The sequence below is a fragment of the Strix aluco genome, chromosome 4 (assembly GCF_031877795.1).
Source record: "Strix aluco isolate bStrAlu1 chromosome 4, bStrAlu1.hap1, whole genome shotgun sequence".
In the NCBI taxonomy this organism is placed as follows: Eukaryota; Metazoa; Chordata; class Aves; order Strigiformes; family Strigidae; genus Strix; species Strix aluco.
In genome coordinates this window covers 3,590,448-3,616,359 of record NC_133934.1, presented here as the reverse complement: position 1 = coordinate 3,616,359, position 25,912 = coordinate 3,590,448, and the positions used below count along the sequence as shown (strand labels likewise).

The 25,912-nt window shown below is 46.8% G+C and overlaps 1 protein-coding gene across 1 annotated transcript in view; it reads right to left on the bottom strand.

Annotated features, from left to right (window-relative positions):
* The window catches only part of SMOX (spermine oxidase), a 57,244-nt gene extending 31,883 nt beyond the window's left edge, over positions 1-25,361 (bottom strand). Inside the window, exon 1 of the mRNA XM_074821826.1 lies at positions 25,226-25,361. The gene's annotated coding sequence lies outside the window, so the exon portion shown is untranslated. The remainder of the gene's footprint in view (positions 1-25,225) is intronic.
* Between the last annotated feature and the right edge of the window lie 551 nt (positions 25,362-25,912).

Genomic DNA, 25,912 nt, shown 5'->3' with positions numbered 1-25,912 from the left:
TTTGGTTTGGTTTTGCCTTTTTTTTTTTCCAACAGGATTGGTTAGTCTTAAAAAAAATGTGACCTTCCTCTCCCTTCAGGCTTCATCTCACACAGCAGGTTGTCTTATACCCACGAGCCAAAGCTGTGAGCTCCCAGCATGCCACAGACCACAGTCACAGTCATCTCAGGTGGGACCCATCTCACACCATTTCATCATGTGGGTGTTTCTGCTGCCTGCAGCCTTTCAGGTGATGGAGAGGAGCAATCTCTCCTGCTGATATTTGGCATACCTATCTTAGGATGGACAAGCTGAAAGGAAGCTACAGACCAGTTTAAAACAATCACCTAACCCTTCTGAGTACCCTTACACTAGCAGGGATCAGGACTTTGCTTTGGAGTGACCTCAACACCTCCACTCCCCACACTTGCATTCATGCTGTGCAGTGGCACTGAAACAGCCAAACAGCTTCGCTACTTGTGGATTAACTAAACTAGAAGATGGACACCAGGAGAACCTAAATGCATCCCCAGCCAGTCAGGGGCATTCAGTCAGCCAGTCAGAGAGGGACCTGGGGGGGGGCTGATTGACAGCCAACTGAACATGAGCCAGCAGTGTGCCCAGGTGGCCAAGAAGGCCAGTGGCATCCTGGCTTGTATCAGCACTAGCGTGGCCAGCAGGGACAGGGAAGGGATCTTACCCCTGTGCTCGGCACTGGTGAGGCCGCGCCTCGATGAGTGGGTTCAGTTTTGGGCCCCTCACTCCAAAAAGGCCATTGAATGACTCGAGCGTGTCCAGAGAAGGGCAACGGAGCTGGTGCAGGGTCTGGAGCACAGGTGTGATGGGGAGCAGCTGAGGGAACTGGGGGGGTTTAGTCTGGAGAAGAGGAGGCTGAGGGGAGACCTCATGGCCCTCTACAACTCCCTGAAAGGAGGGTGCAGAGAGGGGGGATGAGTCCCTTGAGCCAAGGAACCAGCGGCAGGACAAGAGGGAATGGCCTCAAGCTGCGCCAGGGCAGGGTCAGACTGGCTCTTAGGAAGGATTTCTTTGCAGAAGGGGTTGTTGGGCGTTGGAATGGGCTGCCCAGGGCAGGGGGGGAGTCCCCATCCCTGGAGGGGTTGAAGAGTCGGGTTGACCCAGCGCTGAGGGATCTGGTGGAGTTGAGAACGGTCAGGGTGAGGTTCATGGTTGGACTGGAGGAGCTTCAAGGGCTTTTCCAACCTTGATGATGATTCTGTGATTATGGGACCAGAGCACAGCAAGTCCAACCTGAAGCCTCCAGGGACACACACTTGCAGACATGGGGACCTCAGCACTAACTCTTTAACTCATCAACTCATATTACTATGACACACTTACTGATCTACAACTAGCTTTCCACAGCTAAAATGAGGTTGAGAGGAACTGCACCTCCAGAAGAGGCAGCCAGTGGTTATACTTCCACTTGCTATTCTGAGACTCCTGCACAAGGACCCAGTTTTCCTTCCTAATTGCATTATTTGCCTGAATTTTTTAGTCCTTCTGTAGAGTGTTGAATTGGCAGTCTTCACATTAACAAGTGTAACAGCCGTTCTGGAGGGTGAGAAATGTATCATCGACACAAACGAATTCCCCGCTGACCGCACAGACCAAAGCAGCTCCAGCATAAACCAACTAAAATTTACCGGAATCATTTTATTCCCTCTAGGTTTTTAATTTATGGGAATTAAGCATCATCCTTAATCAGAAACCTGAACAATAATATTGTGTTTGAAAGGAACTCAGATAAAAACAACAAGACTTCATTTCAGTTGAAAGACTAAAAGGAAGCACAAGAAATAAACACATTACTATTTTATTATTATTTTAACTGCAACTATTCAAGATACTATCAACACATGAAGGGGCACTACATACACATGTGTTTATAATGCAGGTTTGTCATCACAGCCTGAAAGTGTTTACAAACAGCGAATACTTGACACCAAAGGATTAAATCAATCTAAGCAGAAACAAAGAGAGATTGTGCAACCAAGAGCAGAAGCTAGAAAAATTCAGAACAGAAATAAGATGTTTATTTTTAACAGTGACACTAATCAGCTGTTGAAACACTTTCCACTGAAGACAGACAGGATACTGCTTGAGGCTTTTAAATCAGGATCAAATCTCTCCTAGACATCTACACTCCAGTCTCACCAGAAGACAGGGTTGTGGTGCTGGGAATGCTCCTGCCTATATGACGGAGATGGCCAGGACAGATTTGCAAGACAAAACTTTCTGGCTTTTGCACCCCAGGAGTCTACCATGACACAGAACTGTATGTCTGTGAGCACGTGCGTTATTAGCAGAGTGTTGTACAGATGGAGCACACACGCAGGTAGTTTCCAGTGATGCCAAAGGAATGGAAATTCCCACTGACCACCCAGGGCAGGGCACCTCCTGGGCCTCAGAAAACAATCTAAAAAAAAAGCAAACTTTCTGATACAGAATTTCAAAAGCCTTTTTCAATCAATGTAATAACCTCTATTATTTCACCAACTGCATACAGAAGAGTGGTTTGCTGAAAGCGCTGTTAGCAGAGCCCATATACAAAAGCTCCACAACGGAAACAGAAAGCAACTCATTTATCAGGTGTAAAGACACTCCAGCGCTGAGGCCATTAATTCATTACACAGCCTAGCACTACTTGTACTGAGCAACTGCATGGCTGTAATGAGTAACCTCCATCTAAGTAACTGCAGTAACTAATTTTTCAATTATCATCTCTAATGCATCTTTTTTTTCTAAGCTGAGGGAAAAGCGCTTGGAAGGATTATTCTAGTTGGAGCAATTTTATCCCCTTTAACACCTTTCCAGGCTTCAGAGTCAGGCTGTCCACTGAGCACAGGTCAGGATAGAGCAGATCATACCCAAGTAGATACAAAAATGAAGCGGATGGAGATTTCTGTGCTGGCCCCAGCACTGCCTGTCGCCAGTGCCTCCCGCCGCTGTTAGCTGTGGTTCTCCGCAGCTCCCGGCACAACAAACAAGCTTTTGTAACCTCTCCTTCTTTTCCGCTTTCATCAGCCTTCTCAGAAGCAAGCACATTAAACCTTACTGCCTGTTATTTCAAGATGCTCTTTCCAAGCTCTCCAGGCTGTAAACATGTCAAACTGGAAGATAATGTCTCTTTTTTCCTTCTCGACATACCGCCCCCCCCCCCACCCCAGCTCCTTTTTAATCCAGCGGGTTGCACACCAAACTCACTCACAATCCTTTTTGGAACCATCTATACCAGCACGGGTTAAGTACGGACACCCTTTCAACAGAAGGCAGGAGCATTATTAATTGAACTTAAGTACTCCACGTCAGTCAGATACACGAATGAAACAAGGCTGGTGTTATAAACTCCCTTTGTACAGGAATTGCGCGAACACCAACGTGGCAAGGTTGCATCTGCAGCACAACGGGAGGTTTATTGCATCGGAAGCAGACACACCTCGTTTACTCAGCTACCTGGAGAGCTGCAGAAGCAGGATAATGGTCCACAGCCATCTACGTACATACCAGGGCCCTTCCCAAGCTCATAAACCCATGTCACCGACAGCATATGCACCAGTGAGATCAAGGTTAACTCGGGTTACGCCTGTACATGTTGGAAACTCACCTCCAACTGCTGGGCTGAAACCACATGGAGAGCGGCATTTCATCGTCATCCTCATGCTCAGGCTTTATCCAGTTCAGTATTTTAGGCTAAACAGGTTTGCGGGCTGGATGTGGGCAGCTGGAACAAGTCACTCAGCCCCAGACCAGTCCTGCTGCCCTCTTTGGCAGGCAGCTGCCAGGCGTGGGCAGGCAGGAGGTCTTGGCAGAGGAGACCTGTTCTGACAGCACACAGAACCTGCAAGTGTTGGTCAGAAGTAGCCCCTGAAAGGCTCTGCTCCAACCTCCTGCTCCAAGTAGGATCATCACCAGCACGGTCTCCTCGAATGCAGTGTTTTCCAGTAATTGGAACGAGTAAGGCAGATCCAAAATCCCTGCTTTTCCCATCAGTGTGACTTCATCCCCTTGCTTCTCATCACCTCTTCATGCCTAACCAGAGCCAGGAGCCTTACAGACACTGCACAGAGACACGTGAGCCTGAGTGAGCAATTCTCCCTGGACCCAAGCAGGTTTTGAGTGGAACATCTCCTTCATCTCTGCAGCACCCTCTCTACTGCATCCCAGACCATCAACACAACCCATTTATCCTGTCTGCCTCACCTTTGCCCACCAGCCCTGGTGACAGAGAGATGGTGATGCCCATCTTTCTCACCACAGTGGTACAAGGAAGCCAGACAGTTTTTCACAAAAAACAAGCCAGCACTCCTGCTGCAAACGAGCAGCTCGTGTCCTGCCTTATATTTCTGCAGGCAGAAGCTGAAACTAAGTGGTTCAATTTCCAGAGAGCTGCTGGAATTTATAAGGGTGGCTGTGAGAGAAAAACAAGTTGGGACTGAAGACGAATGCTGCCATCCACTAAAATTTGCCCATGTAAAAGCCCAAGCCATCAAACATGGCTCGAGGCACTGAAAAGGCTGCAGTTCAGTAGCGCTGATCTTGCATCAGCATCTATGAGCCCCATTTACAAATTAGTGACCCACCCCAACGCCTGACGCACAGTGAATGCAGAGCTGGATCAGACATCAAGGAAGGAAACACATTAATAACACACCACGTGTACTCTTAGACGGCAGCACGAACAAAACGCTTCCCGTTTCACTTGTATGCCAAACCTGCAGCCTTGCACCCAAAACCTCCCTGGCATTGGTTTTCTGAAGGCAGCAGAGATTTTCAGGCTGACTCTGCACTCTTCTTCCTCAGGACACATCCCAAAAGAGACAGAGGGAAATTACAGCACTAACCTTTGCCTGTCCAAGCTCAGGTCTCCTCCAGCCTGAGATGACCTTAGCTGGGCTGCCTAGCTTTTATTCTTATAACAAAACACTGCAAGCCTTATCTTCATTTACCCCCTTGCTTCCAGAAATATCACCTCCCCACATCTCAGGAGAGACAGAGATGGGGCCAGACTAAATTGTTTCCTCTTCCCAAGCTGGGAAGAAGCTGCGCTTCTTCATTACACACACACCAGACAATGGACTCCTACTCCTAGTGTGACCACTGATGATCTGTGGGACCTTGGGCAAGCCATTTCACCTATCTGTGTCATAAAAAGATGACTACCCAAAGCCACCTCTGTAAAATTACTCCACTAGTTATGAATGAGCAGCCCAAAGCTGCCAGATCTTAGAGTTGAGGCCATCAGACCTTACGCAGGCTACAGGCTCCAACCACAGCACCACTCTGTGGTCCTACGCTGTTGGCCTACAAAAGGAAGCGGAAATGTTTAAGTTCTTCAAGAACAACAAAAAATTGTTCTGAGAAACAATATTTTTTGTAAGTATGATCCAAAACAGCTGTCCCCTTTGCCTCTTCCCACACCACCATCATCCAGGAAAAATGCGGGGGAGACAGAGAGAATAAACTGTCAAATCTGACATTTTATAATTATCTCTGAATCAGCAAAGATGGTGGAAAAGGTTCCATGATGAGATCTCCTGCTAGCTTAGAGGCACTAGGAACCTCCTTTGCTGCCTGATTTTCTGAGCAGCTTATCCAAAGCTGCACTGCAAGGAAAGACATAGCTAGCTAGTGTCCAGATCTCTGAGTGATCAGACCAGCAGCCCACAGAGAGTGGGAAATGGGGACAGAACAGCGTCTGTGATTGATAATTCAGTCTTCAAGACAAGGAGGGCCAGGAAGCATCGCAAGGAGCCACCAGCTCCCATATCCATCACACGCGGACTATCCTCCCTGATGAGAGACAATTTGCAGAGCTGGCAGGGGAGCGGGCTGGGCTCAGACAAGAAGCCAGCAAAGATGGAGCAGGCAGGGAGCAGAGCTCACTCCATAAATGGGTACCACAGTTCTGAAAAGAAGATTTACACATTTACATCTTCTGAAAAGATGGGATTTACACAGCAGCGAGGAATCCGGCTGCTGCAGCCAGTGAACCCCACTGAATAATACTGACTTCAGGCAAAGAATCCCAGAATCATCTCGGTTGGAAAAGCCCTTGAAGATCCTCCAGTCCAACCATGAACCTCACACTGACCATTCTCAACTCCACCAGATCCCTCAGCGCTGGGTCAACCCGACTCTTCAACCCCTCCAGGGATGGGGACTCCCCCCCTGCCCTGGGCAGCCCATTCCAACGCCCAACAACCCCTTCTGCAAAGAAATCCTTCCTAAGAGCCAGTCTGACCCTGCCCTGGCGCAGCTTGAGGCCATTCCCTCTTGGCCTGGCGCTTGTTCCTTGGCTCAAGAGACTCATTCCCAGCTCTCTGCACCCTCCTTTCAGGGAGCTGAAGCATCAGGATGTTTTGTCCTGTTACACCCATACCCCTGCCCCTGCACACCAGCGTGCAGCTTGCATCAGCTGCTGCAAGTGTTCCAGTAACACACCGAGGGCTCCCAGAAACATTTGCCCCAGTGAGCCCCCTCCGCTCTCCAGTGTCACCAAAAGTCTGCTCACTGGGAAAATCTCTGTACTTTTCAATGTTTAGAGGAGATTAAAACAAAAAAATAAAAATGGCTCACTGGATGGTGCTTTTGATCAGGAAACCACTGCACATTTTTACCACTGTGATCCAACTTGTTTTAATGCCTGCAAATATCCCTCGAGTCAAATGAACTTGTTCAAAGCTGATTCACACCAAGGCTACTTTTTAAATCGGGTAGTTGTTGACAAGCAGAATATATTTAACAAGCCCCAAGCATCTTGGCATGCAGTATAAAGATTTCCTATTATGAGTTGGGTTTTTTTTTTTTAAGCTAACATATGGGCAGAGCAGGTTGTCTGCCATGGGGCACTTCCATACAGTGCTTGGCACTAACAGAACTGCAAGGATATCCAGAAAATAAACCAAAGAACGTCACGCCAAGAACATAGGGGATGAATCATGCCATTTAAAACTCACTGATAAAATGCACCATTATGTGTTTTTAAAAACCCTTCTCATCTAAGGGGAAAAAAAAAGAAAATAAATCAAAATAATTGGCTGGTCTATGACTGGTTCTCAAGCGTGTTCCGCTGGCTGAAGGGCACCGTGAGAATGCAGCAGGCTCAGCCAGCTCTGAGATGCTGGGAAGGGAGCAGGATATCTTGAATTGCTCTTCAAAGCAGCAGTTCTCTGACAGCCTGCTGGAATACGCCTTGGCCGGTTGGTCGGCATCTTGATTTACAGTATGGGGATAAAATCAAGGACTAGATGATTTCCTCCACCATCAAAAGCTCCCATGGAGTGCAAGGAGGTGGTCACCATCCTCAAGTGATTCCCAGATAAATGGGCTGAGAGTGAAGTCAAAGGCCTCTCAGGAGCACCCAGGGGTGGTAAGGTGGGTCAGCTATGGTCCGACTGGCTGAGCTTTTGGGACAGTCTTGGAGGCATAAGTCTCTTCTTTCCCTTTTTCACTGCAGCTTTTCTGGTCACACAAAGCTGGTTAGCTCGTCTGCAGCTGAGACAATGACTTCCCTGCGCCATGCGGTCTGGGCTACGGAGCTTCTGCCCACGCAGCTTGTAAGATCAGAACACCGTAATGCTGTGGTTCGTGTGCCAGAGGCTACAGTATTACACAGGACACAGTTAAAAGGAGTTTCACAGCAGCAACAAAAAGCACAGCTTCAGCATGTTCCTTGCACAGCAGAGGAGCAAATCCAGTAAAATCCTCTGCTCTACAAATCCCATGAAGACAGAACAAGTATGTGTTGCAGCTGGCGTATCAGCACCCCCTTTATTTTGGGAAGTTGCAGAGATGGGTACAAAGGCCCACCTACCTCAAAGGCATCCCACATCATCTACTCCATCACCAGAGACAGCTTACACTGCCAGAACACTCTTCTACTGCATCAGGAGCAACTGGAGAAAATAGGGACACCAGAGTGGTATTCAACCTGCTGCAGGGAATGGGATATTCCTATCTTAAGCCTGGTGATAGAAATCCTGATCTAGCCACAAATTCTAACACCTGCGGTAGAAACCACTACGTTTCCACATCCTATAGACCATCAGGGACCTATCAACACCGTGAGCTGGCCAGAACCTAAACCAGTACAGCAAGATGCAGTTTGGCCGTGTTAGCCTCAGACAACATGGAACGTTAATCGGAACAGAGCTGTTGAGCTAACCAGGACAAGCAACAACCAGACCCAAACTGGTCTGCCTTTTCCTGTGTCTCTACAAGCTTGCCAAGCCCTGGTTGACCGCGTGGTGGGAATCTTCCCCTTATTTCCAGAGCCTCAATCACATTCAGTATTGGGAGATATTTGCCACTGCTAAATTTCTTGTGAAAGCAAAGCTTGGTGTTTCAGGACTGTAAAAGGAAGGAGACAGACAGTAAACTACAGAAAAAAAAAAGAAAAAAAAAAAGAGGTTACAAACTAAAAACAGTGGCATAATGGATCAGAACAATGCTGCAAACAAGTTTCCCGCAGAACTTGTATTCTGACTGCCAAAAAGAGCTGTACCCTATCCCATCTGCATAACCGTGCGATCTTATCTTCACTACCCTCCTTCTCTCTCCAATTGTTTGGGAAACTTAATTGATAAAACCAGCCTTAATTAAATAGGAAACTTGCCTGTGTTTGCACAACTCAGAACACAATGGGGTCTCAGTCAAATAAACACTGGTGTCCATATTACATTTGGGAATTCTCTGTGGTTTGGGGTTTTAAATTCATTGCAGCAAGCTTGGGAGCAAAGTTTCAACAGGAATCTTTTCTTCTCCTCCCATCCTGGGTTATAGGAGGGTGAGACAGGGACTGAATCTGCATGCAGAGAGGCTCAGTACTGGTTCCAACTCAATGTGTACATGAGGATCATTTCAGGACACACCATATGAGACACGCTAGCCCAAAAGCAATTATTTTTTCTCACCACTTCTCAGAACCCAGACCTAACAAACTGCCCTGAAATAGCAGCACAGCTCTCTAAATAGCATTATTCCTTCTCTATTTGAAAGCAACACCCACACTGAATCTTTGATTTTAAGCCATCCCCGAGCAGTTACCACATCTTTACCATTCAAGCCACAAGGAAAATCATTAAATGCAACAGAAACACTAGGGGATGAGAACCAAAATTAGAAAAGCTGAACACCGCACGGATTTACTCCCACAGTAACTGGATTGACTTCAGGCTGGAAGAAACTAGACGTGACTCCAGGAAAAATATTGAGGGGACTTCTCCTGGGCTCGTGCTTTGCTGGAAAATTAAAGGCAAACCACATGCTCCAGCTTTAAGGCAGCAGAGACACAACCAGAGCTGGCTTTAGCACACGGCGATACGCACAGCGTTCTCCGTCCTGCTGCCTGCACAAAGATGTTCACGTATCAGACGAGGGCCCAAGGCAGGGGGGTTCAGGTTGGGAAGCACGTCCTTAGATCTCGATGAAGTCTGGATCACGGCTGGCAGATTGGCTTTCTGAGATTCTTACCCAGCAGAAGCTTCCCTTGAAGAAGACAGGCGTTCTCCCCATGGTGCTTGAGGTGTGGAGTTTTGTGTAGGACAGCAAGAAATGTTTCAATACAAAAGCACAGACTTTCCCCTAACTAAACACTGTCTGCATTCAGGTCATCTAGAGAGATCCAGAGGAAATCAGCGACTGCGACAAAAAAACATCTTACACAGGAATGTAGCCCTGCTGTAAAGCAACAGAAGCAATTCACCCTGCTGAGTGATTTTCCTCCTGAGTGCTAGGCACAGCGAAACAGAGCAGGGAGCAGGAACGGCTCATGAAAGACAACGAAAAAAAAATGGGTGAGAGAGGAAAGAGACGAAAATACAACAGTAACACTTTTGGCTTTGTTTCCACCTTGTTGCAAACTTCAAAACAAAGCCTGAGGATGAAATTTTGGTTGGAGATTCCAAAAGAAAACCCCCTCCAGTCAGCTTCCTGAGGTTACCAAGCACCCTGCAGGCAACTGCAGCCTGGAGTGCCGTGGGATGCACACTAATGATGGATTACCACTTCTGCAAGGTGCCTTTCATTCCTCCTGACACACCTGAACTCAAAAACATTTCTTCTCTGTGACAATCAAGACATTTACTGAAACAAATGGAAGTTTACTTCGTATTGCTCCTCTTCAGGAAATCGTGTCTCAAACATCTTCACAGAATTAAGATAAAACATTGCGCAGAAAGAGAAAAATTAAATAGCACAGGCTGGGGAAAAAAAAATATTTTAGATCTAAGATTTTTCACAGAGCAGGAAGACTTGTCATGTGGTAAACAGAAGAAACGGGCAACTGGGACACTTGTGATTTATCTGTTCTTCCACAGCCTTCCCATGTGACTGGGGGTAAAAGAATGACAATCCTATCCATAAGTTGCTAAAAATATAGCACAATTTCAATGTGTTTAGTTGGGAGCTCATTTTATTCAGCACGTCACGCTTCATCCTTTCAATACTTCAGCTTCACCATATGTAAAACAGCATTAGCACCTAGCTGTGCCAAAAAGGCATTTTGATCAGTGCTCTCAAAGAAAAGGAATCAGTGTAAAGTATTAGATACCCCCCAGGACTGAGCTATGTTGAAGTCAGAAGAGATAACAAGCCACTAAATTTCAAATCACTGTTTGCATCCATCCCATAACTACATGCTGAAATCCATACAGCCTACAGATAGGCTGGCACGTTGGCAAGGAAAATTTGTCATTTCTAAATTTAGCAGACACTTCCATTATTGTGTGATTCTTCAAAAGCAACAGAGATATAAAGCAGAGTTTGTAGGACGACCATTTAAACTTAAATGAGAGCTCTGCTCACTAAGCAAAGTCTTTTCTTAATTCCCTTCCTGTTTGGACAATTTGATCCACTTCTTTTTTTCCACCGCAACCGCAAGGGTCTGTCCTGCAGTGAATGGATAGGCTTTTTTCTGGGATAACTTCCAGGTTAAAGAGAAAGGATTTACACTTGAATGAAACATAGGCTCTGTATTTGGAAAATTTGTTTTGAAAACTTGGGAAGGAAGCAAAGCCTCCTTCATTTAAAAAGGGACTCAATTAACATTCTCCAACAAGTCTTCCTATCGAAAGAACGGTACTTGCTGGGGGACATGTGATTTGAAACTTGTTCTCCTCGTTCACAATGTCCCTTTCTGAAACACAGGCCACTGTTTTTGAGCGACACGAGGATCTTTGCACAGCTTTCCAAAGGGCTGCCTCTCACAGTCAAGGCCTTGGCTCCAGACGTAAGACGTTCTATGACTTAGGCAACTTAAAATAGTGCTTAAAGACCTTAATGAAGACCTAGTGTGACACATTCACTCTGTGAGTACTGTGGATCCCTCTACAAGGACGGTTCATCCATGCTCAGCCACAACCACAACATGAATCCTCCCCCAAGAGCTAAGAAGCATCACAAATCTCACCGCCTTGTCTCCTTGAAAACACACAGAGTTGCACGTCTGGTTTTGGTTTTAAAACATTTTGTAAAGACGACACTAATGACCAACCAAGCAGGTGTTCTGCTTTTGATTCCTAAGTTACTGGGTGTGGGTTTGATTTGCAGCAGGCAGCGACCAGACAGGACCACCATAATGGCTATCTTGGTTTTGAAAAACAGTCGGGGAAAGTGCTGGGCATGTCTAGATATTGCCCACGCAGGAGGAAGAAAACAACCTATGCCATTATTTTTTTCCAGCTAAAGCTAAAGGGAAAAAAAGGCTACTGACAACTTAATATCCACTTTTATTTCTGAATTCCCTTATCAGCTGCATATGACAGTGCATTCTTCACCCTTTAATAAGCACAGGTGGAAGTCTAGCCCGACTCAAAGTTGATGATGGATTGAGTATGGGAGTTTTCTTCAATGCGCAGCAGACTGGGATGGGAGATAAAGGTTATTATTAGTGCATGTTGTTACAGAAAGGATGCAACCTTCACCTCATTTAACACTTTGGGGAGACCATCTATAACAGACCACTCTCATTCATTTCTTCTGGATGCCTCAAACTGAAATCTGACCCAGGCACGCAGCGACAGGAGGGAACAGTTCCCTGTAGCTACCCACCATCAGTGCCTCAGCTATGGGGGTAGGCATCCTACATCCTGAAAACAAGGACACAGACTCTCTCCACAGCCTGTCCCAGTTGTTTAGGTGCCGAGATGTGAACTACCCTTTGGAAAAAATACGACTTTCCCTGGTGACCACGCTTTTAGTCCAGGCACTAAATCAGGTGTGGATAACTATAAAAACTCTTCTGCATTCAAGAGCTATTCTCTAATTCATCCAAAATAAATTGGTGGTTTAGTTTGACTACACTGAAATGGACCAAAACAGTTACCCTGAAATCTTCTCCCTTCATCCAAAATAAAAGTGATTTAGGGGCTCTGTTATTTAATAAGCCTTTCCACGGGAAAGTCAGCGTGCTTTAAATTCACATCCCACCTTGCAGTGGAGTAGTTTCCTCACGTGGACAAGTACCCTTGCTGGCCACAAAACCACAGATGTCAAGACAGAAAGTGTCAGAGAATCCTCCAAACCTCCCCTATAAACGAACCGCAAGGTACTTGGCACAGCTGGTAAATGAGCTGCTCGGTGATAAACACACTTAAAGTGTCTTAAGCAAATGTAAACTCCATTAAGATTAAGAGGTCTACCACTGTCTTTTCTGTCTACCACAAACAGATGTTGGACAGCATGACAAGCTGAAGATACTTTTTAGATGAGGTAAGCAGGCTATAAATGAAAAGCCCTAGGCACCTCATCCAAGATATAGGGCCAAAAATTAGGCTCAACTCAAGCCCTGTGTCAAAACCCTCCATCGATCCCAAGGGAATCCACAAAACATTTGGACAGAACATGTTTCACATAGTCGCTCTCCCATTATCTTGAGCTAAAGATCCCCTTGGCAGATGCATCTTTTGTACCCCAAAACATCCCTTGCACATACCTTCTCCTGAGAATGTAATAGGTGGTGACAACTTGTGAAATGTGCTCATATCCACAGGTCTTTCAGTAAACAAGCTAGCTGCTGGGAAAAATATAAACACACTTCTTCTACAAGACTTTGTTTTCATTACGCCTCTGAAAAGTCAATCCACTCCAGAAGTTTTAAAATGGGGAAATGCAGTAACTGCATCTTCTGAGGAAAGAAAGGGGAGAGTACTTCAATAATCAAATAGCTTCTCTCTCTCTTCTATGTATGGAACTGGTCACACCAACCCAGGTGTCCAGGTGTCCCACACACACACAGGATGCCTGCCTCTCTGTTACATCACATTGGATTTAAAAGCAGGGATGAAGTTATCCTCCATGTTTTATTAAAAGACACCTCTGAAAGAGATTTAACCGCTAGAAAAACTGTGCTTTTAAAAGTGGAATTGCCTGGCTAGCATGGGCAAAGTCTGAAAGTGTTGCAACTCTCTGCTCTGGGACTCAAATATTAATGAAAATGCTGCAGATATACAGAGCTTCTGCCTCAGAAAGTCCCTGGAAATGAAGTGATGGGCACACAGGACCGTATTTACACCGCGGCTCCACTGCGCATCTTCTTGTGTCCATTTGTCACCAAGCACATCCTCCCCTCCCTGCTTGAAAGCAGATTAAGCTTAATATACTTATGTAGTTGTGAAGTGTACTGCCTATTATCCAATTAGCCAGGTAACGAGATCTGAGTAACAGCACGTAGGCACAGATAACAGTTGGCTGATATCTGGTACAGATTAGACACGTTCTTTATTTTTCCAGCCCTTGCAGAAAAAGGGTCAGGATTCGTTCAAAGGCTGCTCTGAAGACTGGATTCAGGTAATTGTTTAATTTTGTTTGGGACCCATAAACACAGCACGTTTGTTTCCTCTTGATCTCCTGGAGCTGTGATAGCACAACCGTCCCGTTATGAAACTCCTGATAAATCTGGCATGGCTTGTGCATTTAAACTTTCAGTGTGGACAGGGCCAGATCTCATCACCTTTAAGGTGCCTTCTAGCTTCAAAAATCTATGGAACAACAGAGGATCTATGCATCCAAATGAAAAAAAAAAAAGTATGCCTGTACAGAAGTGATAAGGGTGTTCAGAAATGCAATCTTTATTAGCTCTGACACTGTTCCACATGACATTACCATAAGATCCAGCTAAGAAAACATGAACTAGATGTAATCACCATCAAATGGCTGCCTGACAACATAGTTCTCGGAGCACAATTACCAAGGGTTTGCTATCTAATCAGGAGGGCACTGGAAAGCGGGTTCAGCCAGGCATAAGAGCTGTGCAATATTTTCATTACCAATTTGGATGATAGACTGGAATGTATGGCCATAAACCCAACAGATGATTCAGCTGGGAGGATTTGCACACGCTATGGTGTACAGGTTTAGTTTTCCAAAAGATCTTGACACGCTGGTCCAACATCAACAAGAGAAAATACTTAAGAAAGGGAAATCACAGGTACAAATGCAGAAATGGGGAGCAATTTCATATACAGCAAGACTCCAGAAAAAGCTCTGGCATTTTAGAGGGTCAAGGTACAATTGCAAGGTTTGACAACATCCCACAGCTGCATAAAGGCAAAACTCAGCCTGCAGCAATGATCCAGGGAAGGCACTTAGCTACACCTTGCAAAGTTTCGCCCTTAGCTGCTCACTGCTGTGCAGCTAAAACGCTTTTTATAAAAGCGGACTGGGGAGACTTTTATGGAGAACAACAAAATTAAAAAACACCAGGTATGGGATTAAACTGGATGCATTTAAGCCAGACACGTTCCTAAGAACAGACTAGTCCAGGCAAGCAGGCAGACCACAGCCTGAAAGAAGCCTCCTTCTTCCTACCTTCAGCAGGAAAAATTCAGAGTTTAGCTCTTCGAACTTTAACACTCTGGCTTTTTTTCCCTGTTTAAAAACAAGGTAATGGCCATCAACGTGGATGAAAAGAACAAGAGTCCATGGACTTAACACAGAAAAAGAGACCAGAAACTACTTTTTAGAATCCCATGTGCTTTTACTTCACACTCCTCTTCTTCCAGCACACGTCCCCCATAGAAAAGCCCCACACAGGTCAGTCTGAACACAACTTTTTCACTGTTTTGAAGCAATTCCCTAATTAGCAGATCTTTTAAAGAGTGATCATCCCAGAGACCCTTAACCTACCCCCACAAATGGGGAGATACAGATTGGGTGGGTGGAACACGAGATGCTTAAAATTTGGTTGGATCATTGCGCTTGAAAGGTAACAGCCAACAGACTGAAGTCTTAACTGGCAGCCCTTTGTGAACGGTGTTCCTCAACGAGCAGCCAGTACTGACACTGACACTGTTCAACATCTTAATTAATGCCTGGATGATAGGATGAGAGCTCCCTAAGCAAGTTCAGAGACAACACCATGCTAGGGTGAGCAGTCGATACACTGGAGGGCAGGACTGCCCAGAAAGCTGGAAAAAGGGGTTGAAGGAAGTTGAGAAATCTCATGAAGTTGAGAAATACAAGAGTCCTGCACCTGAGACAAAAAACACCAACTGTCAGCACAAACTGGGGACTGACTGGCTAGAGAGCAGCTCTTCAGAAAAGCACCTGGGGGTCCTGGCGGGCAGTAAGGTGAACAGGAATCAGCAGCGTGTCCCTGCAGCGACAAAAGCCAGCCACATACTGGCCTGTATTGGGAAGGGCAATAGCCAAGAGCTTGAGGAAATGGCTCTTCTCTTCTTGGCATCAAGGAGGCCACTTCTGGAGCACCATCTAATTTAGCTGCATTCCCCAGAAAAGACACTGACAAACTCGACCGAGTTCAGCAGAGCACCACTGAGGTGGTCTGGTCACTGGAATACATGATGTAAAAAAAGAGAATGAGGGAACAGGGTTTGTTTAACTTGGAGAAAAAATGGTGGTTAGTGGAGGATCTATCTTCAGCTACCTAACTCGGGAGGTTACAAAGAAGATGGAGCCAGACTCTTCTCAATGAGTATGAACAAAAGGACAAGAAACAATGGGCATAACTCGCAGCAAGGGAAATTCTGATCAGACAAGAGGAAATATTCCTCACCATGAGAGCACTAAGCACGGCATCAACCCGCCACACTTGACTAGGAAACATCCAAAACTTGATCAGAAAAGTTCACAAGAAGCCTGCCTTTGATTCTGGCCCTGCTTGGAGCAGGTCAGATAAGAGAGCTCCAGATGGCCTATGCAACCTAAATAACACTTCAGTTCTAAGAAAACATGAAAAAACACTGAACAAGGGATTTTGCCCAGTAGCCTACAGCACTCTACACCTGTTCAGTGATAACAAGTACTTTAGACCCAAAAGCTGTCAATAAAATACCTTCTACTTGACTAAAGGTCCCTGTATCTGTAATTAAGGGAGAAAAAGAGGAAGAAAGAAAACACTAGAGCTTTCACTGCTATTTGAAACAGAACAAGAGAAACTGGAGACTCACGTTATACAAGTTATCATACAAAAACTCTGCAAGAAAACGGTGAGGAATTCAAAGAAGATACGTACTGATAGTTCAAACAAACAAAAATCAAGACTGCTCCTCCCTAGCTGCTCTTCCCACCGCAATAAACATAAGTCGATGCCAAAAGGTGTTTCAGACCTGTCCAGACCAGCCTTCATTTTGGTGTTACTTCTTCAGTTGTCTCAGGACAAAGGCTCTCTGTAAGCAGACATACCTTTCATACATACTTCCTACTCTCCCCCACTGAAAGGTATAAGAGGTGTTATTAGATCTAGAGAAAATGCCTGCAACAATATCAATACACACATACAAGTTTTTTTTCCCTTTTTTCCCCCCCCCCAAAAATGAAGTATTCCAGTTCACATGAAACTGCCACCTTCCTCTCAGTATCCTGTAAAACAAACCCCCTAAAACCTGACAAAACAGATACAACTGTGGTGTACAAGAAGGACAATGAATGCAAGCTACAGTGTTTTGTGTAAGGTGGACATCTGTCCACCTAGAAACAGCAAGACCCAAATTTATTTCACCCAGACAGACAAGCAGCCCTCAGATACCCGTCTCTGTCACACGACAGCCATTTGGAATAATTTTCCTAAAAGTATAGCAATCAAACAACAATCACCTTCAAGCAAATGGCTAATTGTTCCTTTAATGCTGGCTGGCATGTTCCCCAGTTTACCTTAGTGATGCTTCTAGTGCTTATCCGCTGCATTTTCTATCAGGTTTTATGGTGGAGTGCTACCTCTCTTATCAGAATAAACTTCACAGCCACATTTTACCAGCTTTAGAAATGCATGAGTAACTGTATCCTTCACAGTAATGAAGGGATAGTACGTACAAAATCAGATACACAGACCATAACCACTGCGGGGAGGGAGAATAGAAGGTCACTCGTGAACTGCAGCTGGGAAGTCGGATCGGAAAAGCACAATTGCCCAAGCTGCAATCGAGCTAGTCATGGGGAAAGACTTGGTGAGAGCAGCTGGCAAGGACCCTCACCTTACACCTGAGAGGCACAATTCTGGAACAGTTGGTGAAGATCTGTAGTATATCCATGTGGAGAAGATGGCACTTGAGCAAGAAGAGCATGTGCCCTGTTTTTATAGCGGGTAAAGAGACAAAGCCATAATGAAACCTTCCATGACAAAATACTTTATCTGTGATGCTGTCAGGAAAAAAAAAAAAAAAAAACAAAAACCCAAAAAAACCAGAAATGCATCTATCCTAGCCTACATATGAGAGTCATAAAATTGTGTCTGTTGGCTCAGTACATGTCGGTCCCAGGTGGAGCACTGCAGGCAAGTTCTGGGCCCTGCAGCTCAAGAAAGGCACGGCTCAGACATACCCCAAAGTCTGCCGCAGAGGACTGAACAGCTCGCTCTGTACAGAAACAAAAGGGCAAGAGGTCAGCAATTTTCAACTGCAGCACAAGAAGTCGGAAACTAGGAAAATCTTGGTAATGGTAAGAACAATGAAGGACTTTAAAGGATCACCCAAGGAGGGTGGGGAAAGTCCATCACTGGAGGCTTTTAACAACTGTGTTGGACAAACATCTGCTGGGAAAGTTTAGACAGATCTGACTGAGTCTTGGGGCAGGAGGTCAGATTGGACAATTTATTAAGGTCCCTTCTGGCCCTGCTGTTCTTTGCTTATAACAGAAATATGACAACAGAATGTATCAGCAGCAGCCCCAGAGCACACGAGCTTCCCTAATATTTTCATAATATGCTGGAGAAATGCTGTGAGGTTCTCTGTGCAGCAGCTGCCCATTCCCACAAGGCAGCTTCTTCCCCCGTTCCTGAAGGACCAATAGAGATAACACCATCAGTCTTAAAAGAAGAGGCGTGTGAACAGGAGCTCCCTAGCACAGCCTTCCCAATGAGACAGACCCTCACATCCCACAAAACAGGGACAGTGGTTAACAGCAGCTCATCTGCACTTTTTGCCCCCATTTTGCCTCCACATCTCACCCTGCAGTCAGAGGAGCTCTCTTTTTTCCCCTCTTTAGACCTTTCTTCTGTTTCTCCCTGGGATATTTTCATGTTTAAGATCTTCAGGGCTGGATCCCTTTCATGTTCTGGGGAAGCCCTGAGCAAAATGTCCGTGCTTTTAACAACAACAAAGCTTGCGGATCATCTGCTTGGCATTATGACTCCCATCTCCCTGCCAGCACTGCCTGTCCCTCTGCTCGGCTGGGAGCCTGGCATGAGAAATCCCACCTGCATAAACTCTTCATGCAGAAACGCCTTTAGTACTGACCTTTTGGTCATCCCCAAGATCCGTGACCTTCGGTGCTTCCTACCAGCTTGCCCGTAGAGCAAAGCTGACTTTATGTAGCACTTTCATCAAAACTTTGGTTCCCCTCCATAACGCTCCTCCGTGCCACGCAGGGAGCCCACCACACAATCCCACCCCGAGGGAATCAGAGGACAAAAAGGGTAATGACCCAGTGCTTAACTCTAAAGCCTGTGGTCACATTCAGCCCTTTGTCAAGTTCTCTTCAAAGTCCAAATAGAGGCACCCGATGCTATTGTATAACTGGAGCAATGGTGTGAGCTCCCCACGATTATAAAGGGGACATTTAATTTAGTCTACTACATTACTGGAAGAACTGTGCTTCTGCAAGCGTTAATTAAGAGCACATAGTGTTCTGTGAGATCAGACCATCCAAGCAGCAGAGTGTAAACTGCAAGCCCCGAAGTACTAACCTTTATCTCAGGGTTAAAGCTTGACCTATCAACTTCAGCAGCACTGGGGGGGGGGGGGGGGCGGTTAGAGATTTTTGCTTCCTTGTGTGCCCCCCACAACTCCTCCCGGCTCATTCCTGTAAACGCAAAGCCAACCTCCAAGCTCTGTGGCGTATATCCAGGGAAGCACGCAGTGAGCGAGATGACAGAAGTAGTCTGAGGCAGAAATACCCACTCGTGTGTGCGCGTGTGCGTTTGTGAGTGCACCCCAGCACATCTGAGGGCACGGGTTTGCAACCCCAGGAAACACAGATCTAAGTCTGCACTGTCCTTAAGAAGGGCAGCCCTGACTGTGTAGTGCTGACAGCAGCAGTCACAGGACAGGCCAGGGATTGGATCCAACTGAAAAATAACCCTATAAAAATAAGTAATAATCCGCCACCAGATTATGATTATTATTATATCTGCCACCTGATCAAGATCCCTCGCCTACAGTCACGCCAGAACATACACAAGAACAGGACCACCCCTTTCACTAGAGGTAGTGCCTTAAATTTGTGTAAGTCACCCAAAAGACTATGCCCTGATGGGGGTGGAGAATAGTTATGCAAGAGAGGAAACAAGCAGTCGGAGATAGGACAGCACAGGGAAAATATCTTAATGCAGTTTCACTGCTGAAGCCAGTGTCTTGCAAAACGACGCTCCTTCCAGCTACCCAGACTTTCCGAGAGGGTCAAAGATTTTTAGGAGTTCAACCAAAGGATTACCAGACACACTAATGATGCACGTCTTCCTGGCAGAGTCCTCTGGGATCAAAACTGCGACTGATTCCAAAACAGAAAATCCTGTTAGAAGAAGGTTGGAGATCAAAGCAGGAGGTTACACCTACATCCTGGAACACGCATGCCCATGGGACAGAATTTTTAATTCCGTTTCAGACTAAATGTCTGTCTGTCCAACAGAAACATTAGGTTAGCACACTTATCACACCTGTACAATCTCCCAAAGCATTCCCCACCTGCCCTGTAAAATGAATTAAACTGGACAGAACTCTTATAAAGGAAAAGAAACTGCTCCCTTCCTATGCAAATCCCATCTTAGGGATAGGCCAGGACTACCTGCTTATCTTAGCGCAAGGTATTTTCTGGCATTAGCTACAGGGTAGCTTGAGTAGGTACTTCACAACAGAAATGACCCAAATCAAAGCGCTTTTTTTTTTTTTTAACTTCTCCTCAAAGTGTGCAAACATCATCATATCCTGTCCAATATTTCAGTCTTTCCAAGCATGCCAGCAACCTACGCTGTTAAATGCCACTCAGCTAAATCTAGAGGACACACTTAAGAAAAATCTGGCATTATGCAGAATAATGAAGGATGAAGAAATGAATAAATAACTATCCATTCTTCAGAAATTATCTACCTCCATTTAGTTCTCTACTTCATCAGCCAGTGAAACAAATACTTTCTTAGTTCTTAAAAGGTAGAACTTTGAACTCGGTAGGTACAAAAAAAATAATGGATTTTAATGACATTTTCAAGCCATTATAAAGACTTTGCAGCCCTTTAAAGACCTATTGGATAAAAGAAATTCAAGTGACCAAAACTGAAGATTTCCCACAAGCTGAAATCGTCTTTATTTACATCAGTTCAGCTCTCTGGGCTCCCCACAGCTGAGAATCTGCCTCGCTTACTGTGACCTCCATGCTGCCACTGATCTGCTCCGTGGCCTCCAGCTCTCTGGCCTCCTACTCTCAGAAGAGAGATAAACGTGGTCTGAGAGGGTGATGTGGAAAATGGCTCCGAAGAAACATGTGACAACCAAAGCCCTGTGTAAATCACTACTCTGGGGCTACAAAAATCTGTTTCCCTCAGACCCAGCAAGCTTCCAGTCACCATCACTTTGAGTTATCTGAGAGCACTAACAATAGCAGTCTTGTTTTACTGAGACTCAGAGAATGGCCTGGTAGTAGAGAACTACCCTGCAGTAGCTCAGAGATTGAACTCCAGTGTGAACAGCAGGGAGAGGCTTTTTGACCCTCTTGCATTACATTCCTGCTGATGAGCTTATCTCGCTACCTTCAGAGCAATCCAGGCCTTCCTCAGTGCCAAAACACTCCCTGCTGCATCCATCCGTACAACCTCATGTCCCTGGCCCCACGATGTCACAAAACAAAAACTCCAGGAGCCACAAAACAAAAAACACAAACACCAAAGTTGCCCTTAAAACTGAGCACATGATTAAAATTCACCAACGCAACACCGCTTTTTAAAAATCTACTGCATTTAAAGATCCCCAGAGGAAAAATTTACCAATATCTATGCAGTGCACCTCCCAAAGCAAAGGTCTGTGTCATGCTGCTGGCAGGTTCAGCCTGAAAACAGGTTTTTATAAAAACCTTGTGCTGCATTATCCACAGCCAGGGTGGGCAGCATAGGGCTCCTGGCCCCTATCCCAGGGTGCCCCAAGGGTGCTGGCTCTGGTACTCAAAGCCTTTTCTTCCCATACAATGAATAAAGAACACGCTGTATATTTTGGTGATGTGATGGGAACTCTCTGGTCAGGTGAAGGTAAAGGACAGTGCCATGAGCTCCACAAAGAGCACACATCCTGCACAGCCGAAGAGCAACACCGCTGCAACACCAACTGATGATATCCTACTCAAGGAAAAAGACAGTTGCATGTGTCAAGTTTAACCTCTAGAGGCCTTATTACAGGTTGCAGTGGACTCTCAGAAGGTACAAGGAGGAGCTGATCCCCACAGGCTCCTCAAAATAGGTTCACAGCTGTACACAAACACAGGACCTCAAACTCAGGTTTTCACAGAGCCACCCTCCAGAGCAGAGCCACACACCACGTGAAACAGCTGCACCACAACAACATGCTCTTCAGGTGCCATGACGCATGTGGTGCTAACTGGACTCTCCACGAAGTTTTATTTTCCAAGTAGTTCAGATTCCCCACCCATGGCATTTCTGGAATCTTTTCTTAAAATAAAAAAGAAACCACAGAAACATTAGATTAAAAAAAACAACAACAAAAAAAAGATGATTTGTAACCAATTTCCATGGTGACTATTATAAACTGAAGTAGTATCACTGTGCATACACCCACATGCCCTCTACGCAGAGCATGGAATACCTGGACACATCAAAGCCAACACATCAACAAGAGCTGAGGGGAACAGGACACATCCTCAAGGTGGTTCAAAAGTTTCATGTTCCCTCCACAGGACACAACAAGGATGATAACATGGTCTGGAAACACCACAATGTTTTGTGATGCCATTTGTTAAAACTATTCACTTCTTAGGAGTCCATAATACAAGGAATCAGTGGCATTCAGTTTTTTACGGTTATGTTTCTATCCCTCCTCACAGATCTGCTAGCACATCTGGTGTGCAAGAGGATTTGAACCCCAGCACTCACCAGCCAGGAGGGAGCACCTCGCTCACCAGCCATGGGGGGCTACTATCCCTCTCCCACATCACTGCGGTGCTACACATTAATTTTTGCACCCAAGCAGAGCAGGACAGATCCTTAAGCCAGATGGTTTAGATGCTCTCGAGAAGGCAGAATTCAAATCCATTCTTCAGCCTCTTCATTTCCAAGGGGTGATCTTTACATCTCTTAAATTTATTATTTACCACTCTGACACAACATTTTCGCTCACCAACAGAGCTAAAAATATCAGTTATTTAATTTGCATACACTTGACTTCCTTACATGCAGCAACACCCCTCCAAGCTTCTGAGGCAGAGATGGGCAGGAATCCACTACCCTGTGCAGATGGAGGACTGTGAAAAACCCAAATCTTACTCCTTGGCTAAGGTGGAGACTGGTAGAAGAGCACCAGCACACCTTTTAGACCAAATGGTGCTATAGGGAGCCCATAAGCCATAGGTGACCTTCTGCTTGTGAGGAATGTCACAAAGTTCACAGAACTTTCCAAACTCTACCTCAACCTCTCCATTTCCACCAAGTCAGCTGAGATTCCCCCACCCCAGGAAAATTCTTGTGTTTCTGAGACACCACAGCTAACTTGTGACAGCATTCGGGCACATTTTGGTGGGAGAGACACAACAGAAAGCCCGTCAAGGGAAAACCAGAGAGGGCTACGCAGGAGTGCTTTCAGCAGCGGCAGAGACAAGGATGGGTGCTCCCAGGACACGTGTGGGGTGTTCATGGTGTTCCACAAAGCGGTACAGCTCAAGAGCAGCTGCTCCACGGAGCCAAACGATTGAGAAGGCTAAACGACCACAGCACCCAACATCAGCTGGAATTTTCAGGACTTAAAGACCCAGACCTCTGCACCTATTTCCACATATAGTTTCACCAAAATACCACCTAGATGCTCCTCTAAACCCAAAGATGCCTGGGTAAACATTTGAGCAGCTATGCAACGCTTTGGATCCAGGCACTGAGTCAGAACGAAGACCATCGTTTTTTTGCCAGCTCAGTAGTCATCCAAATCTGTTTCCCAGTCCAGCTACCCACTCCACAATGGGGAGGGAGGGATACGAGGGAAAGGCAGTACTGTCTTTTTTTAGAGGCAAAGCCAGCTGAAACTATAGACCTTGCTGCTCACTGAAAAACACTGTACATCTGTTCCACAGCAGTGCCATAAAAGATTAGTAAGTGCTGGGCTAACAATGTGGAAAGGGAAAAGGACCTAGGAGAGCAAAACGTTATCACCAAGTCAATAAAACATTTGTAAAAGACTGAAAACATAGAGCATTCTTGCACAATGCACAGAAGTGCTCGTAGGCTGATTTCTCGTCCTCCACTAAACCTGTCTGGTAACTCCGGGAACAGGACTACGTCGTACAGGCTAAGGGAAAAGTGGATCAACAGGGTGAGCTAAGGACAGAGCTCTGGACTCAACTCTATTTGTGCAGGATCACAGAATGGACACGCATTAGCTGATACATATGGTTTCACTTTTACATAAAGCTTGTGTTTACATCGAATATATCAGGGCAAACACAGCTGGCCCCAGCACTGGATTTGAGACAGCGTGCCTACACACCTCGCAAAGGATTTTTAGGGGTGATCAGAGAGCAAGGATCCAGCAGAGCAGCTGTATTTCTGGGGCTGAGGATGTAAATTGCTAAAAAGCTTTGTTTTGAGGTCAGATTCAGTAACTGATAATTGGCTTTGTGCATTTCGCTACTGCACAGAGTCCGGGACTAATCCCTCATCCACAGCAGCGATTTAAAAGACGGAGCAATTCTGCAGAAGTCAATGGATTTGACTGAAAACACGAGATCGGTATGAACTGCCAAGCCCCCAGTTATTGTAACAGCTTTGTATAAACAAGAAACACCAAAACGCAAATGAACTGCAAGTCTTCACAGCTCGTAATTTACATCCCGCCTCGCACATCAGATTATAGTGACTTTCCTACTTAACCTTTATTCTTCATGTCATCGCCTGAAACGCTGAGGCGGAGAAAGCGGAGGCGCGCGCGGACGCACATCGCGTGCAGGCGATGCGCTGACATAAACACACAGAGAGAGAAAAAAACACCAAAATAAACAAAAAAAACCCCAAAACCAAACACCCCAAAACCCCACCACAACCACACACATCAGCGGGTGCCCTCGGCGGTGGTCCTTTCCCCCACCCCTCCCCAAAAACACAGGTAGGGATAAAGCCACCCCCCGCAGCCTCCCCACTCGCCACCTGGGCTCGGCGTGGCACCCATCGGGGCTTCTTGGGGGGCTGAGGAACGCGGGTCTGCACGTTTATGAGGCGATTTCGCCAAGTTGGCCGGGTGGGCTGGGGCGCCGGGGCAGGCCCCTCAGGCGAACACCCCCCCGCTCTGCCCCATGGCGGCCACCGTCTCCCCACCGCCGGCTGGACCCCTCCTTGGCGCGGTGTGAGGAGGAGCGCGCCGGGCTGAGGCGGCGCTGGCCCTTCCCGCCAAGCCCTCGACAGCCGCAGGTGGCCGAGGGCCGGGGCGCGGCAGGTGCCTGCCGAGCGGAGGACGCGGGGGCCGGGAGAGCCCGCCATTCCCTCTGAGGGGGGACGGGGGACACCCCTGGGCAGGCGGGGAGGGGGCCGCTGCCTCCCCCCCCCCGCCCCGCCCCGCCCCGCCCCGCCCCGTACCTCTCTCTGCGGTGGCCGGAGGGGACGGGGTCTCGCCGCCCGCCCGGCTCGCCTCAGCGCCTCGCTCCCCTCCCCGCGGCTGAGCGGCTCCCGGCGCGGCTGCGGCGGCTGCTGGCACTGCGAGGCGAGAACCAGCGCCGGCCTGTTTTCCAGCCGCCTCCCCTTCGGCCCGCCCCGGCTCCGCCTCAAGGATCCCCCCGCCTCCTCCTCCTCCTCCTTCTTCTCCTCCTCCTCCTCCTCCTCTCCGCCCGTTTCCCCCCCCTCCCGCCAAGCACCGGCCCGGCGCGGCCTGCGGGGCCTTTGGGCCGGCCGGGTGCCTTCCCTCAGCCAGCCGGCAGCCTGCCCGGCTCCAGGAAAACCTCCAACCCCCCGAAAACGGCAGCACCCCGGGGTTAATCAATGCTCGTCTCTTCCTTTAGGTAGGGGACGGCACAGGGGATCCCAGCATTAGCGCTCAGACACACCACCCTGGCTGGGTGGGGGATATATACTCCTAAATACCTCAGGGCACAGAGCCTCGGCCATGCAGATCTTTCCCGAAGGTAGAGGAAAGCAAAAAATATCTCATTACACTGTAACAAGCTGGGAGATGGCGTTCAGAGCCCTAAAGCAGAGGGGACAGGGCTCTCCTGCTTCTGAATTTGATGCCTTTCGTGCAGCTGCGGGGTAAAAGTCTTGTCTCCAAGC